This window comes from Entelurus aequoreus, linkage group LG02 (assembly GCF_033978785.1).
Source record: "Entelurus aequoreus isolate RoL-2023_Sb linkage group LG02, RoL_Eaeq_v1.1, whole genome shotgun sequence".
Classification (NCBI taxonomy): Eukaryota; Metazoa; Chordata; class Actinopteri; order Syngnathiformes; family Syngnathidae; genus Entelurus; species Entelurus aequoreus.
In genome coordinates, this window is record NC_084732.1 from 20,587,117 (window position 1) to 20,600,819 (window position 13,703).

The 13,703-nt window shown below is 40.9% G+C and overlaps 22 non-coding genes across 22 annotated transcripts; all 22 read left to right on the forward strand.

Moving 5' to 3' along the window:
- The first annotated feature begins 305 nt into the window (after positions 1–305).
- Positions 306–379, forward strand: trnat-agu (transfer RNA threonine (anticodon AGU)). Its single transcript has one exon. It is a non-coding gene; the product is annotated as a tRNA-Thr (tRNA).
- A 404-nt stretch (positions 380–783) lies between these two features.
- trnat-agu (transfer RNA threonine (anticodon AGU)) lies at positions 784–857 on the forward strand. The gene has a single exon. It is a non-coding gene; the product is annotated as a tRNA-Thr (tRNA).
- Positions 858–1,868: 1,011 nt separating this feature from the next.
- Positions 1,869–1,942, forward strand: trnat-agu (transfer RNA threonine (anticodon AGU)). The gene has a single exon. It is a non-coding gene; the product is annotated as a tRNA-Thr (tRNA).
- Positions 1,943–2,385: 443 nt separating this feature from the next.
- trnat-agu (transfer RNA threonine (anticodon AGU)) lies at positions 2,386–2,459 on the forward strand. Its single transcript has one exon. It is a non-coding gene; the product is annotated as a tRNA-Thr (tRNA).
- Positions 2,460–2,864: 405 nt separating this feature from the next.
- Positions 2,865–2,938, forward strand: trnat-agu (transfer RNA threonine (anticodon AGU)). Its single transcript has one exon. It is a non-coding gene; the product is annotated as a tRNA-Thr (tRNA).
- A 586-nt stretch (positions 2,939–3,524) lies between these two features.
- Positions 3,525–3,598, forward strand: trnat-cgu (transfer RNA threonine (anticodon CGU)). The gene has a single exon. It is a non-coding gene; the product is annotated as a tRNA-Thr (tRNA).
- Positions 3,599–3,950: 352 nt separating this feature from the next.
- trnat-agu (transfer RNA threonine (anticodon AGU)) lies at positions 3,951–4,024 on the forward strand. The gene has a single exon. It is a non-coding gene; the product is annotated as a tRNA-Thr (tRNA).
- Positions 4,025–4,370: 346 nt separating this feature from the next.
- trnat-agu (transfer RNA threonine (anticodon AGU)) lies at positions 4,371–4,444 on the forward strand. The gene has a single exon. It is a non-coding gene; the product is annotated as a tRNA-Thr (tRNA).
- A 616-nt stretch (positions 4,445–5,060) lies between these two features.
- Positions 5,061–5,134, forward strand: trnat-cgu (transfer RNA threonine (anticodon CGU)). Its single transcript has one exon. It is a non-coding gene; the product is annotated as a tRNA-Thr (tRNA).
- Positions 5,135–5,487: 353 nt separating this feature from the next.
- Positions 5,488–5,561, forward strand: trnat-agu (transfer RNA threonine (anticodon AGU)). Its single transcript has one exon. It is a non-coding gene; the product is annotated as a tRNA-Thr (tRNA).
- Positions 5,562–6,334: 773 nt separating this feature from the next.
- Positions 6,335–6,408, forward strand: trnat-agu (transfer RNA threonine (anticodon AGU)). The gene has a single exon. It is a non-coding gene; the product is annotated as a tRNA-Thr (tRNA).
- Positions 6,409–6,901: 493 nt separating this feature from the next.
- Positions 6,902–6,975, forward strand: trnat-agu (transfer RNA threonine (anticodon AGU)). The gene has a single exon. It is a non-coding gene; the product is annotated as a tRNA-Thr (tRNA).
- Positions 6,976–7,328: 353 nt separating this feature from the next.
- trnat-agu (transfer RNA threonine (anticodon AGU)) lies at positions 7,329–7,402 on the forward strand. The gene has a single exon. It is a non-coding gene; the product is annotated as a tRNA-Thr (tRNA).
- A 346-nt stretch (positions 7,403–7,748) lies between these two features.
- On the forward strand, positions 7,749–7,822 carry trnat-cgu (transfer RNA threonine (anticodon CGU)). The gene has a single exon. It is a non-coding gene; the product is annotated as a tRNA-Thr (tRNA).
- A 616-nt stretch (positions 7,823–8,438) lies between these two features.
- trnat-agu (transfer RNA threonine (anticodon AGU)) lies at positions 8,439–8,512 on the forward strand. The gene has a single exon. It is a non-coding gene; the product is annotated as a tRNA-Thr (tRNA).
- Positions 8,513–8,834: 322 nt separating this feature from the next.
- On the forward strand, positions 8,835–8,908 carry trnat-agu (transfer RNA threonine (anticodon AGU)). The gene has a single exon. It is a non-coding gene; the product is annotated as a tRNA-Thr (tRNA).
- A 591-nt stretch (positions 8,909–9,499) lies between these two features.
- trnav-aac (transfer RNA valine (anticodon AAC)) lies at positions 9,500–9,571 on the forward strand. The gene has a single exon. It is a non-coding gene; the product is annotated as a tRNA-Val (tRNA).
- Positions 9,572–10,178: 607 nt separating this feature from the next.
- trnat-agu (transfer RNA threonine (anticodon AGU)) lies at positions 10,179–10,252 on the forward strand. The gene has a single exon. It is a non-coding gene; the product is annotated as a tRNA-Thr (tRNA).
- A 559-nt stretch (positions 10,253–10,811) lies between these two features.
- On the forward strand, positions 10,812–10,885 carry trnat-agu (transfer RNA threonine (anticodon AGU)). The gene has a single exon. It is a non-coding gene; the product is annotated as a tRNA-Thr (tRNA).
- Positions 10,886–11,235: 350 nt separating this feature from the next.
- On the forward strand, positions 11,236–11,312 carry trnat-agu (transfer RNA threonine (anticodon AGU)). The gene has a single exon. It is a non-coding gene; the product is annotated as a tRNA-Thr (tRNA).
- Positions 11,313–12,493: 1,181 nt separating this feature from the next.
- Positions 12,494–12,567, forward strand: trnat-cgu (transfer RNA threonine (anticodon CGU)). Its single transcript has one exon. It is a non-coding gene; the product is annotated as a tRNA-Thr (tRNA).
- A 352-nt stretch (positions 12,568–12,919) lies between these two features.
- On the forward strand, positions 12,920–12,993 carry trnat-agu (transfer RNA threonine (anticodon AGU)). The gene has a single exon. It is a non-coding gene; the product is annotated as a tRNA-Thr (tRNA).
- Positions 12,994–13,703: the final 710 nt, after the last annotated feature.

Consider the following 13,703-nt stretch of genomic DNA (forward strand, 5'->3'; position numbering starts at 1 on the left):
CCTGTCAAACTAATGAAATTTGGAGATTTTTCCCTTTCCATGTTGCTTTCGAATAGCTGTGAATCTGCTTAAAAACCACTTCTGGTGCTACATTGCACATTTTTACAGATTTGATTGTCAATCAAATCTGCACATTTTTACAGATTTATTCTCGATCTCAGGTGGTGCTGAGGTTTAGTTGGTTAAAGTGCCTGTATAGTAAACAGGAGATTCTAGGTTAAAATCCCAGTGGTTCCTTTTGAGGTGAAAGTAGCTCAGTGCGTGGAAGTTTTAGAATTAATCTATTCAAGAGAGGACTTGCAAGTGGTGCTGTGGCTTAGTTGGTTAAAGCACCTGTCTAGTAAACAGGAGATCCTGGGTTCAAATCCCAGCAGTGCCTTAGATATTCTTGTCCAACTGCAGGCTCGGGCCAACCACACTGAACATTGACACAGGGGACAGTTTTAGTAGTTGCACAAGTGGTGCTGAAGCTTAGTTGGTTAAAGCACCTGCCTGGTAAACATGCAATCCTGGGTCTGAAACCCAGCATTGCCTTTTGGGCAGCACTAATCGGTATGCAAAGACAAGTTCCACTCTCTACCGATCAAACTTATAAAAACGTATTAAATGTGCCTTTCCATGTGGCTTTGGAATAACTGTGAGTCTGCATAAATGCAATTTATTCGGGTGTTCCAATGCAAATTGTCCCTTACAGATTTAATTGTCTATCAGCCCTTTGAGACACTTGTGATTTAGGGCTATATAAATAAACATTGATTGATTGATTCATACAATACTTAACATGGTGCTGTGGGTTAGTTGGTTAAAGCACCTGTCTAGTAAACTGGAGATCCTGGGTTCGAATCCCAGCAGTGCCTTGTAACTTAGCACAAACTGTATGCAAAGACAAATCCCACTGTCTACCTATCGAACTAATGAAATTTGGAGATTTTTCCCTTTCCATGTTGCTTTCGAATATCTGTGAATCTGCTTATATACCACTTCTGGTGCTATATTGCACATTTTTACAGATTAGATTGTCAATCTCAGGTGGTGTTGTGGCTTAGTTGGTTAAAGTGTCTGTCTAGTATGCAGGGAATTCTGGGTTCAAATCCCAGTGGTTCCTTTTGAGGTGAAAGTAGCTCAGTGCTTGCTTGGAAGTTTTAGAATGAATCTAGTCAACAGAAACATTGCAAGTTGTCCTGTGGCTCAGTTGGTTAAAGCGCCTGTCTAGTAAACCTGCAATCCTGGGTCCGAAACCCACCATTTCCTTTTGGGCAGCACTAATTGGTATGCAAGGACAAGTTCCACTCTCTACCGATCAAACTTCTGAAAACATATTAAATGTGCCTTTCCATGTGGCTTTGGAATATCTGTGAGTCTGCAAAAATGCAACTTATTCGGGTGTTCCAATGCAAATTTCCCCTTACAGATTTAATTGTCTATCTACAATAGAAAATATGGTGCTGTGGATTAGTTGGTTAAAGCGCCTGTCTCGTAAACAGGAGATTCTGGGTTTGAATCTCAGCAGTGCCTTGTAGGGTAGCAAAGACAGTGTGTGCAAAGACAAATCCCACTGTCTACCTATCAAACTAATGAAATTTGGAGATTTTTCCCTTTCCGTGTTGCTTTCGAATAGCTGTGAATCTGCTTAAATACCACTTCTGGTTCTACATTGCACATTTTTACAGATTTGATTGTCAATCAAATCTGCACATTTTTACAGATTTGATTCTCAATCTCAGGTGGTGCTGAGGCTAAGTTGATTAAAGTGTCTGTCTAGTAAACAGGAGATTCTAGGTTAAAATCCCAGTGGTTTCTTTTGAGGTGAAAGTAGCTCAGTGCGTGGAAGTTTTAGAATTAATCTATTCAAGAGAAGACTTGCAAGTGGTGCTGTGGCTTAGTTGGTTAAAGCGCCTGTCTAGTAAACAGGAGATCCTGGGTTCAAATCCCAGCAGTACCTTAGATATTCTTGTCCAACTGCAGGCTCAGGCCAACCACACTGAACATTGACACAGGAGTACAGTTTTAGTAGTTGCACAAGTGGTGCTGAGGTTTAGTTGGTTAAAGCACCTGCCTGGTAAACAAATCCTGCTGTCTGCCTATCGAACTACGGAAATTTAGAGATTTTTCCCTTTTCATATTTCTTTCGAATAGCTGTGAATCTGCTTAAATACCACTTCTGGTGATACATTGCACATTTTACAAATTTGATTGTCAATCAAATCTGCACATTTTTACAGATTTGATTGTCAATCTCAGGTGGTGCTGAGGCTAAGTTGGTTAAAGTGACTGTCTAGTATGCAGGAGTTTCTGGGTTAAAATCCCAGTGGTTCCTTTTGAGGTGAAAGTAGCACAGTGCATGGACGTTTTAGAATGAATCTATTCAAGAGAAGACTTCCAGGTGGTGCTGTGGCTTAGTTGGTTAAAGCACCTGTCTAGTAAACAGGAGATCCTGGGTTCAAATCCCAGCAGTGCCTTAGATATTCTTGTCCAACTGCAGGCTCAGGCCAACCACACTGAACATTGACACAGGAGTACAGTTTTAGTAGTTGCACAAGTGGTGCTGAGGCTTAGTTGGTTAAAGCACCTGCCTGGTAAACATGCAATCCTGGGTCTGAAACCCAGCATTGCCTTTTGGGCAGCACTAATTGGTATGCAAGGACAAGTTCCACTCTCTACCGATCAAACTTATAAAAACATATTAAATGTGCCTTTCCATGTGGCTTTGGAATAACTGTGAGTCTGCATAAATGCAATTTATTCGGGTGTTCCAATGCAAATTGTCCCTTACAGATTTAATTGTCTATCAGCCCTTTGAAAAACTTGTGATTTAGGGATATACAAATAAACATTGATTGATTGATTGATACAATACTTAACATGGTGCTGTGGGTTAGTTGGTTAAAGCACCTGTCTAGTAAACAGGAGATCCTGGGTTCGAATCCCAGCAGTGCCTCGTAACTTAGCACAAACTCTGTATGCAAAGACAAATCCCACTGTCTACCTATCGAACTAATGAAATTTGGAGATTTTTCCCTTTCCATGTTGCTTTCGAATATCTGTGAATCTGCTTATATACCACTTCTGGTGCTACATTGCACATTTTTAGAGATTAGATTGTCAATCTCAGGTGGTGTTGTGGCTTAGTTGGTTAAAGTGTCTGTCTAGTATGCAGGAAATTCTGGGTTCGAATTCCAGTGGTTCCTTTTGAGGTGAAAGTAGCTCAGTGCTTGCTTGGAAGTTTTAGAATGAATCTAGTCAACAGAAGCGTTGCAAGTTGTCCTGTGGCTCAGTTGGTTAAAGCGCCTGTCTAGTAAACATGCAATCCTGGGTCCGAAACCCACCATTTCCTTTTGGGCAGCACTAATTGGTATGCAAGGACAAGTTCCACTCTCTACCGATCAAACTTCTGAAAACATATTAAATGTGCCTTTCCATGTGGCTTTGGAATATCTGTGAGTCTGCAAAAATGCAACTTATTCGGGTTTTCCAATGCAAATTTCCCCTTACAGATTTAATTGTCTATCTACAATAGAAAATATGGTGCTGTGGATTAGTTGGTTAAAGCGCCTGTCTCGTAAGCAGGAGATTCTGGGTTTGAATCCCAGCAGTGCCTTGTAGGGTAGCACAAACTGTGTGTGCAAAGACAAATCCCACCGTCTACCTATCGAACTAATGAAATTTGGAGATTTTCCCTTTCCGTGTTGCTTTCGAATAGCTGTGAATCTGCTTAAATACCACTTCTGGTGCTACATTGCACATTTTTACGGATTTGATTGTCAATCAAATCTGCACATTTTTACAGATTTGATTCACAATCTCAGGTGGTGCTGAGGCTAAGTTGGTTAAAGTGTGTGTCTAGTATGCAGGAGATTCTAGGTTAAAATCCCAGTGGTTTCTTTTGAGGTGAAAGTAGCTCAGTGCGTGGAAGTTTTAGAATTAATCTATTCAAGAGAAGACTTGCAAGCGGTGCTGTGGCTTAGTTGGTTAAAGCGCCTGTCTAGTAAACAGGAGGTCCTGGGTTCAAATCCCAGCAGTGCCTTAGATATTCTTTTCCAACTGCAGGCTCAGGCCAACCACACTGAACATTGACACAGGAGTGCAGTTTTAGTAGTTGCACAAGTGGTGCTGAGATTTAGTTGGTTAAAGCACCTGCCTGGTAAACATGCAATCCTGGGTCTGAAACCCAGCACTGCCTTTTGGGCAGCACTAATTGGTATGCAAGGACAAGTTCCACTCTCTACCGATCAAACTTATAAAAACATATTAAATTTGCCTTTCCATGTGGCTTCGGAATATCTGTGAGTCTGCAAAAATGCAAATTATTTGGGGGTGTCAATGCAAATTTCCCCTTACAGATTTAATTGTCTATCTACAAAACTTAACATGGTGCTGTGGCTTAGTTGGTTAAAGCACCTGTCTAGTAAACAGGAGATCCTGGGTTCAAATCCCAGCAGTGCCTTGTAGGGCACCACAAACTGTGTGTGCAAAGACAAATCCCACTGTCTACCTATGGAAAGAATGAAATTTAGAGATTTTTCCCTTTTCATATTGCTTTCGAATAGCTGTGAATCTGCTTAAATACCACTTCTGGTGCTACATTGCCCATTTTACAAATTTGATTGTCAATCAAATCTGCACATTTTTACAGATTACATTGTCAGTCTCAGGTGGTGCTGTGGCTTAGTTGGTTAAAGTGCCTGTCTAGTATGCTGGAAATTCTGGTTTCAAATCCCAGTGGTTCCTTTTGAGGTGAAAGTATTGCAGTACTTGGAAGTTTTAGAATGAATCTAGTCAACAGAAGTGTTGCAAGTTGTCCTGTGGCTCAGTTGGTTAAAGCGCCTGTCTAGTAAACATGCAATCCTGGGTCCGAAACCCAGCATTTCCTTTTGGGCAGCACTAATTGGTATGCAAGGACAAGTTCCACTCTCTACCGATCAAACTTCTGAAAACATATTAAATGTGCCTTTCCATGTGGCTTTGGAAAATCTGTGAGTCTGCAAAAATGCAACTTATTTGGGTGTTCCAATGCAAATTTCCCCTTACAGATTTAATTGTCTATCTACAATAGAAAATATGGTGCTGTGGATTAGTTGGTTAAAGCGCCTGTCTCGTAAACAGGAGATTCTGGGTTTGAATCCCAGCAGTGCCTTGTAGGGTAGCACAAACTGTGTGTGCAAAGACAAATCCCACTGTCTACCTATCAAACTAACGAAATTTGGAGATTTTTCCCTTTCCGTGTTGCTTTCGAATAGCTGTGAATCTGCTTAAATACCACTTCTGGTGCTACATTGCACATTTTTACGGATTTGATTGTCAATCAAATCTGCACATTTTTACAGATTTGATTCACAATCTCAGGTGGTGCTGAGGCTAAGTTGGTTAAAGTGTCTGTCTAGTATGCAGGAGATTCTAGGTTAAAATCCCAGTGGTTTCTTTTGAGGTGAAAGTAGCTCAGTGCGTGGAAGTTTTAGAATGAATCTATTCAAGAGAAGACTTGCAAGCGGTGCTGTGGCTTAGTTGGTTAAAGCGCCTGTCTAGTAAACAGGAGATCCTGGGTTCAAATCCCAGCAGTGCCTTAGATATTCTTGTCCAACTGCAGGCTCAGGCCAACCACACTGAACATTGACACAGGAGTGCAGTTTTAGTAGTTGCACAAGTGGTGCTGAGGTTTAGTTGGTTAAAGCACCTGCCTGGTAAACATGCAATCCTGGGTCTGAAACCCAGCATTGCCTTTTGGGCAGCACTAATTGGTATGCAAGGACAAGTTCCACTCTCTACCGATCAAACTTATAAAAACATATTAAATGTGCCTTTCCATGTGGCTTCGGAATATCTGTGAGTCTGCAAAAATGCAAATTATTCGGGTGTTCCAATGCAAATTTCCCCTTACAGATTTAATTGTCTATCAACAATATTAGACACGGTGCTGTGGCTTAGTTGGTTAAAGCACCTGTCTAGTAAACAGGAGATCCTATGTTCGAATCCCAGCAGTGCCTTGTAGAGCAGCACAATTTATGTGTGCAAAGACAAATCCCACTGTCTGCCTATCGAACTAATGAAATTCTGAGATTTTTCCCTTTCCATATTGCTTTCGAATAGCTGTGAATCTGCTTTAATACCACTTCTGGTGATACATTGCACATTTTTACAGATTTGATTGTCAATCAAATCTGAACATTTTTACAGATTTGATTCTCAATCTCAGGTCGTACTGAGCATTAGTTGGTTAAAGTGCCTGTCTAGTAAACAGGAGATTCTAGGTTAAAATCCCAGTGGTTCCTTTTGAGGTGAAAGTAGCTCAGTGAGTGGAAGTTTTAGAATTAATCTATTCAAGAGAAGACTTGCAAGCGGTGCTGTGGCTTAGTTGGTTAAAGCGCCTGTCTAGTAAACAGGAAATGCTGGGTTCAAATCCCAGCAGTACCTTAGATGTTCTTGTCCAACTGCAGGCTCAGGGCAACCATCCTGAACATTGACACAGGAGTACAGTTTTAGTAAATGATAATGATAAATGGGTTATACTTGTATAGCGCTTTTCTACCTTCAAGGTACTCAAAGCGCTTTTACAGTATTTCCACATTTACCCATTCACACACACATTCACACACTGATGGCGGGAGCTGCCATGCAAGGCGCTAACCAGAGTTGCACAAGTGGTGCTGAGGCTTAGTTGGTTAAAGCACCTGCCTGGTAAACATGCAATCCTGGGTCTGAAACCCAGCATTGCCTTTTGGGCAGCACTAATTGGTATGCAAGGACAAGTTCCACTCTCTACCGATCATACTTATAAAAATATATTAAATGTGCCTTCCCATGTGGCTTTGGAATATCTGTGAGTCTGCAAAAATGCAATTTATTCGGGTGTTCCAATGCAAATTTCCCCTTACAGATTTAATTGTCTATCTACAGTATTTAACATGGTGCTGTGGCTTAGTTGGTTAAAGCACCTGTCTAGTAAACAGGAGATCCTGGGTTCAAATCCCAGCAGTACCTTGTAGGGCAGCACAAACTGTGTGTGCAAAGACAAATCCCACTGTCTACCTATCGAACTAATGAAATTTGGAGATTTTTCCCTTTCCATATTGCTTTCGAATAGCTGTGAATCTGCTTATATACCACTTCTGGTGCTACATTGCAAATGTTTACAGATTTGATTGTCAATCAAATCTGCACATTTTTACAGATTTGATTCTCAATCTCAGGTGGTGCTGAGGCTTAGTTGGTTAAAGTGCCTGTCTAGTAAACAGGAGATTCTAGGTTAAAATCCCAGAGATTCCTTTTGAGGTGAAAGTAGCTCAGTGTGTGGAAGTTTTAGAATTAATCTATTCAAGAGAAAACTTGCAAGCGGTGCTGTGGATTAGTTGGTTAAAGCGCCTGGCTAGTAAACAGGAGGTCCTGGGTTCAAATCCCAGCAGTACCTTAGATATTCTTGTCCAACTGCAGGCTCAGGCCAACCATACTGAACATTGACACAGGAGTACAGTTTTAGTAGTTGCACAAGTGGTGCTGAGTATTAGTTTGTTAAAGCACCTGCCTGGTAAACATGCAATCCTGGGTCTGAAACCCAGCATTACCTTTTGGGCAGCACTAATTGGTATGCAAGGACAAGTTCCACTCTCTACCGATCAAACTTATAAAACCATATTAAATGTCCCTTTCCATGTGGCTTTGGAATATCTGTGAGTCTGCATAAATACAACTTATTTGGGTGTTCCCATGCAAATTTCCCCTTACAGATTTAATTGACTATCTACAATATAAAACATGGTGCTGTGGTTTAGTTGGTTAAAGCGCCTGTCTCGTAAACAGGAAATCCTGGGTTCAAATCCCAGCAGTGCCTTGTAGTGCAGCACAAACTCTGTATGCAAAGACAAATCCCACTGTCTACCTATCGAACTAATGAAATTTGGAGATTTTTCCCTTTCCATGTTACTTTCGACTAGCTGTGGATCTGCTTAAATACCACTTCTGGTGCTGCATTGCACATTGTTACAGATTTGATTGTCAATCAAATTTGCACATTTTTACAGATTTGATTGTCAATCACAGGTGGTGCTGTGGCTTAGTTGGTTAAAGTGCCTGTCTAGTATGCAGTAGGTTCTGGGTTCAAATCCCAGTGGTTCCTTTTAAGGTGAAAATAGCTCAGTGCTTGGAAGTTTTAGAATGAATCTAGTCAACAGAAGCATTGCAAGTTGTGCTGTGGCTTAGTTGGTTAAAGTGCCTGTCGAGTAAACAGGCAATCCTGGGTCCAAAACACAACATTTCCTTTTGGGCAGCACTAATTGGTATGCAAGGACAAGTTCCACTCTCTACCGATCAAACTTATAAAAACTATTAAATGTGCCTTTCCATGTGGCTTTGGAATATCTGTGAGTCTGCAAAAATGCAATTTATTCGGGTGTTCCAATGCAAATTTCCCCTTACAGATTTAATTGTCTATCTATAATATTTAACATGGTGCTGTGGCTTAGTTGGTTAAAGCACCTGTCTAGTAAACAGGAGATCCTGGGTTCAAATCCCAGCAGTGCCTTGTAGGGCACCACAAACTGTGTGTGCAAAGACAAATCCCACTGTCTACCTATCATTTTTCCCTTTTCGAATAGCTGTGAATCTGCTTAAATACCACTTCTGGTGCTACATTGCACATTTTACAAATTTGATTGTCAATCAAATCTGCACATTTTTACAGATTTGATTGTCAATCTCAGGTGGTGCTGTGGCTTAGTTGGTTAAAGTGACTGTCTAGTATGCAGGAGTTTCTGGGTTAAAATCCCAGTGGTTCCTTTTGAGGTGAAAGTAGCTCAGTGCATGGAAGTTTTAGAATTAATCTATTCAAGTGAAGACTTGCAAGCGGTGCTGTGGCTTAGTTGGTTAAAGCGCCTGTCTAGTAAACAGGAGATCCTGGGTTCAAATCCCAGCAGTACCTTAGATATTCTTGTCCAACTGCAGGCTCAGGGCAACAACATTGACACAGGAGTACAGTTTTAGTAGTTGCACAAGTGGTGCTGAGGCTTAGTTGGTTAAAGCACCTGCCTGCTAAACATGCAATACTGGGTCTGAAACCCAGCATTGCCTTTTGGGCAGCACTAATTGGTATGCAAGGACAAGTTCCACTCTCTACCGATCAAACTTATAAAAACATATTAAATGTGGCTTTGGAATATCTGTGAGTCTGCATAAATGCAACTTATTCGGGTGTTCCAATGCAAATTTCTCCTTACAGATTTAAATGTCTATCTACAATATAAAACATGGTGCTGAGGCTTAGTTGGTTAAAGCACCTGCCTGGTAAACATGCAATCCTGGGTCTGAAACCCAGCATTACCTTTTGGGCAGCACTAGTTGGTATGCAAGGACAAGTTCCACTTTTTACCGATCAAACTTATAAAAACATATTAAATGTGCCTTTCCATGTGGCTTTGGAATATCTGTGAGTCTGCAAAAATGCGAATTATTCGGGTGTTCCAATGCAAATTTCCCCTTACAGATTTAATTTTCTATCTACAGTATTTAACATGGTGCTGTGGCTTAGTTGGTTAAAGCACCTGTCTAACAAACAGAATCCTGGGTTCGAATCCCAGCAGTGCCTTGTAATTTAGCACAAACTCTGTATGCAAAGACAAATCCCACTGTCTACCTATAAAACTAATTACATTTTGAGATTTTCCCATTTCCATGTTGCTTTCGAATAGCTGTGAATCTGCTTAAACTCTTTAACTTTAACTTTAACTTAAAATACCACTTCTGGTGCTACATTGCACATCTTTCCAGATTTGATTGTCAATCTCAGGTGGTGATGTGGTTTAGTTGGTTAAAGTGACTGTCTAGTATGCAGGAGTTTCTGTGTTCAAATCCCAGTGGTTCCTTTTGAGGTAAAAGTAGCTCAGTGCTTTGAAGTTTTAGAATTAATCTAGTCAACAGAAGCATCGCAAGTTGTGCTGTGGCTTAGTTGGTTAAAGCGCCTGTCGAGTAAACATGCAATCCTGGGTCTGAAACCCAGCATTTCCTTTTGGGCAGCACTAATTGGTATGCAAGGACAAGTTCCACTCTCTACCGATCAAATTTATGAAAACATATTAAATGTGCCTGTCCATGTGGCTTTGGAATATCTGTGAGTGCAAAAATGCAACTTATTCGGGTGTTCCAATGCAAATTTCTCCTTACAGATTTAATTGTCTATCTACAATATAAAACATGGTGCTGTGGCTTAGTTGGTTAAAGCACCTGTCTAGTAAACAGGAGACCCTGGGTTCGGATCCCAGCAGTGCCTTGTAGGGCAGCACAAACTGTGTGTGCAAAGACAAATCCCACTGTCTGCCTATCGAACTAATGAAATTTGGAGATTTTCCCTTTCCATGTTGCTTTCGAATAGCTGTGAATCTGCTTAAATACCACTTCTGGTGCTACATTGCACATTTTTCTGATTTGATTGTCAATCTCAGGTGGTGATGTGGCTTAGTTGGTTAAAGTGACTGTCTAGTATGCAGAAGTTTCTGGTTTCAAATCCCAGTGGTTCCTTCAGAAGTGCTCAGTGCGTGGAAGTTTTAGAATGAATCTAGTCAACAGAAGCGTTGCAAGTTGTGCTGTGGCTTAGTTGGTTAAAGCGCCTGTCGAGTAAACATGCAATCCTGGGTCCGAAACCCAGCATTTCCTTTTGGTATGCAAGGACAAGTTCCACTCTCTACCGATCAAACTTATGAAAACATATTAAATGTGCCTTTCCATGTGGCTTTGGAATATCTGTGAGTCTGCAAAAATGCAATTTTTTCGGGTGTTCTAATGCAAATTTCCCCTTACAGATTTAATTGTCTATCTACTGTACTTAACATGGTGCTGTGGCTTAGTTGGTTAAAGCACCTGTCTAGTAAACAGGAGATCCTGGGTTCAAATCCCAGCAGTGCCTTGTAGGGCAGCACAAACTGTGTGTGCAAAGACAAATCCCACTGTCTACCTATCAAACTAATGAAATTCTGAGATTTTTCCCTTTCCATGTTGCTTTCGAATAGCTGTGAATCTGCTTTAATACCACTTCTGGTGCTACATTGCAAGTTTTTACAGATTTGATTGTCAATCAAATCTGCACATTTTTACAGATTTGATTCTCAATCTCAGGTGGTGCTGAGGCTAAGTTGGTTAAAGTGTCTGTCTAGTAAACAGGAGATCCTAGGTTAAAATCCCAGTGGTTCCTTTTGAGGTGAAAGTAGCTCAGTGCGTGTACGTTTTAGAATTAATCTATTCAAGAGAAGACTTGCAGGCGATGCTGTGGATTAGTTGGTTAAAGCACCTGTCTAGTAAACAGGAGATCCTGGGTTCAAATCCCAGCAGTGCCTTAGATATTATTGTCCAACTGCAGGCTCAGGCCAACCACACTGAACATTGACACAGGAGTACAGTTTTAGTAGTTGCACAAGTGGTGCTGAGGCTTAGTTGGTTAAAGCACCTGCCTGGTAAACATGCAATCCTGGGTCTGAAACCCAGCATTGCCTTTTGGGCAGCACTAATTGGAATGCAAGGACAAGTTCCACTCTCTACCGATCAAACTTATAAAAACATATTAAATGTGCCTTTCCATGTGGCTTTGGAATATCTGTGAGTCTGCAAAAATGCAACTTATTCGGGTGTTCCAATGCAAATTTCTCCTTACAGATTTATTTGTCTATCTACAATATAAAACATAGTGCTGTGGCTTAGATGGTTGAAGCGCCTGTCTCGTAAGCAGGAGATCCTGGGTTCAAATCCCAGCACTACCTTATAGGGCAGCATAAACTCTGTATGCAAAGACAAATCCCACTGTCTACCTATCGAACTAATGAAATTTGGAGATTTTTCCCTTTCCATGTTGCTTTCGAATAGCTGTGAATCTGCTTAAATACCACTTCTGGTGCAACATTGCACATTTTTACAGATTTGATTGTCAATCAAATCTGCAAATTTTTACAGATTTTATTCTCAATCTCAGGTGGCGCTGTGGTTTATTTGTTTAAAGTGCCTGTCTAGTAAACAGGAGATTCTAGGTTCAAATCCCAGTGGTTCCTTTTGAGGTGAAAGTAGCTCAGTGCGTGGAAGTTTTAGGACTAATCTATTCCAGAGAAGCCTTACAAGCGGTGCTGTGGCTTAGTTGGTTGAAGTGCCTGTCTAGTAACCAGGAGATCCTGGGTTCAAATCCCAGCAGTGCTTTAGATATTCTTGTCCAACTGCAGGCTCAGGCCAACCACACTGAACATTGACACAGGAGTACAGTTTTAGTAGTTGCACAAGTGGTGCTGAGGCTTAGTTGGTTAAAGCACCTGCCTGATAAACATGCAATCCTGGGTCTGAAACCCAGCATTGCCTTTTGGGCAGCACTAATTGGTATGCAAGGACAAGTTCCACTCTCTACCGATCAAACTTATAAAAACATATTAAATGTGGCTTGGAATATCTGTGAGTCTGCATAAATGCAACTTATTCGGGTGTACAACTGCAAATTTCCCCTTACAGATTTAATTGTCTATCTAAAAAAATAAAACATGGTGCTGTGGCTTAGTTGGTTAAAGCGCCTGTCTCGTAAACAGGAGATCCTGGGTTCAAATCCCAGCAGTGCCTTATAGGGCAGTACAAACTCTGAATGCAAAGACAAATCCCACTGTCTACCTGTCAAACTAATGAAGTTTGGAGATTTTTCCCTTTCCATGTTGCTTTCGAATAGCTGTGAATCTGCTTAAAAACCACTTCTGGTGCTACATTGCACATTTTTGCAGATTTGATTGTCAATCAAATCTGCACATTTTTACAGATTTATTCTCGATCTCAGGTGGTGCTGAGGTTTAGTTGGTTAAAGTGCCTGTATAGTAAACAGGAGATTCTAGGTTAAAATCCCAGTGGTTCCTTTTGAGGTGAAAGTAGCTCAGTGCGTGGAAGTTTTAGAATTAATCTATTCAAGCGAGGACTTGCAAGTGGTGCTGTGGCTTAGTTGGTTAAAGCACCTGTCTAGTAAACAGGAGATCCTGGGTTCAAATCCCAGCAGTGCCTTAGATATTCTTGTCCAACTGCAGGCTCAGGGCAACCACACTGAACATTGACACAGGGGACAGTTTTAGTAGTTGCACAAGTGGTGCTGAAGCTTAGTTGGTTAAAGCACCTGCCTGGTAAACATGCAATCCTGGGTCTGAAACCCAGCATTGCCTTTTGGGCAGCACTAATCGGTATGCAAAGACAAGTTCCACTCTCTACCGATCAAACTTATAAAAACATATTAAATGTGCCTTTCCATGTGGCTTTGGAATAACTGTGAGTCTGCATAAATGCAACTTATTTGGGTGTTCCAATGCAAATTGTCCCTTACAGATTTAATTGTCTATCAGCCCTTTGAGACACTTGTGATTTAGGGCTATATAAATAAACATTGATTGATTGATTGATACAATACTTAACATGGTGCTGTGGGTTAGTTGGTTAAAGCACCTGTCTAGTAAACTGGAGATCCTGGGTTCGAATCCCAACAGTGCCTTGTAACTTAGCACAAACTCTGTATGCAAAGACAAATCCCACTGTCTACCTATCGAACTAATGAAATTTGGAGATTTTTCCCTTTCCATGTTGCTTTCGAATATCTGTGAATCTGCTTATATACCACTTCTGGTGCTACATTGCACATTTTTACAGATTAGATTGTCAATCTCAGGTGGTGTTGTGGCTTAGTTAGTTAAAGTGTCTGTCTAGTATGCAGGGAATTCTGGGTT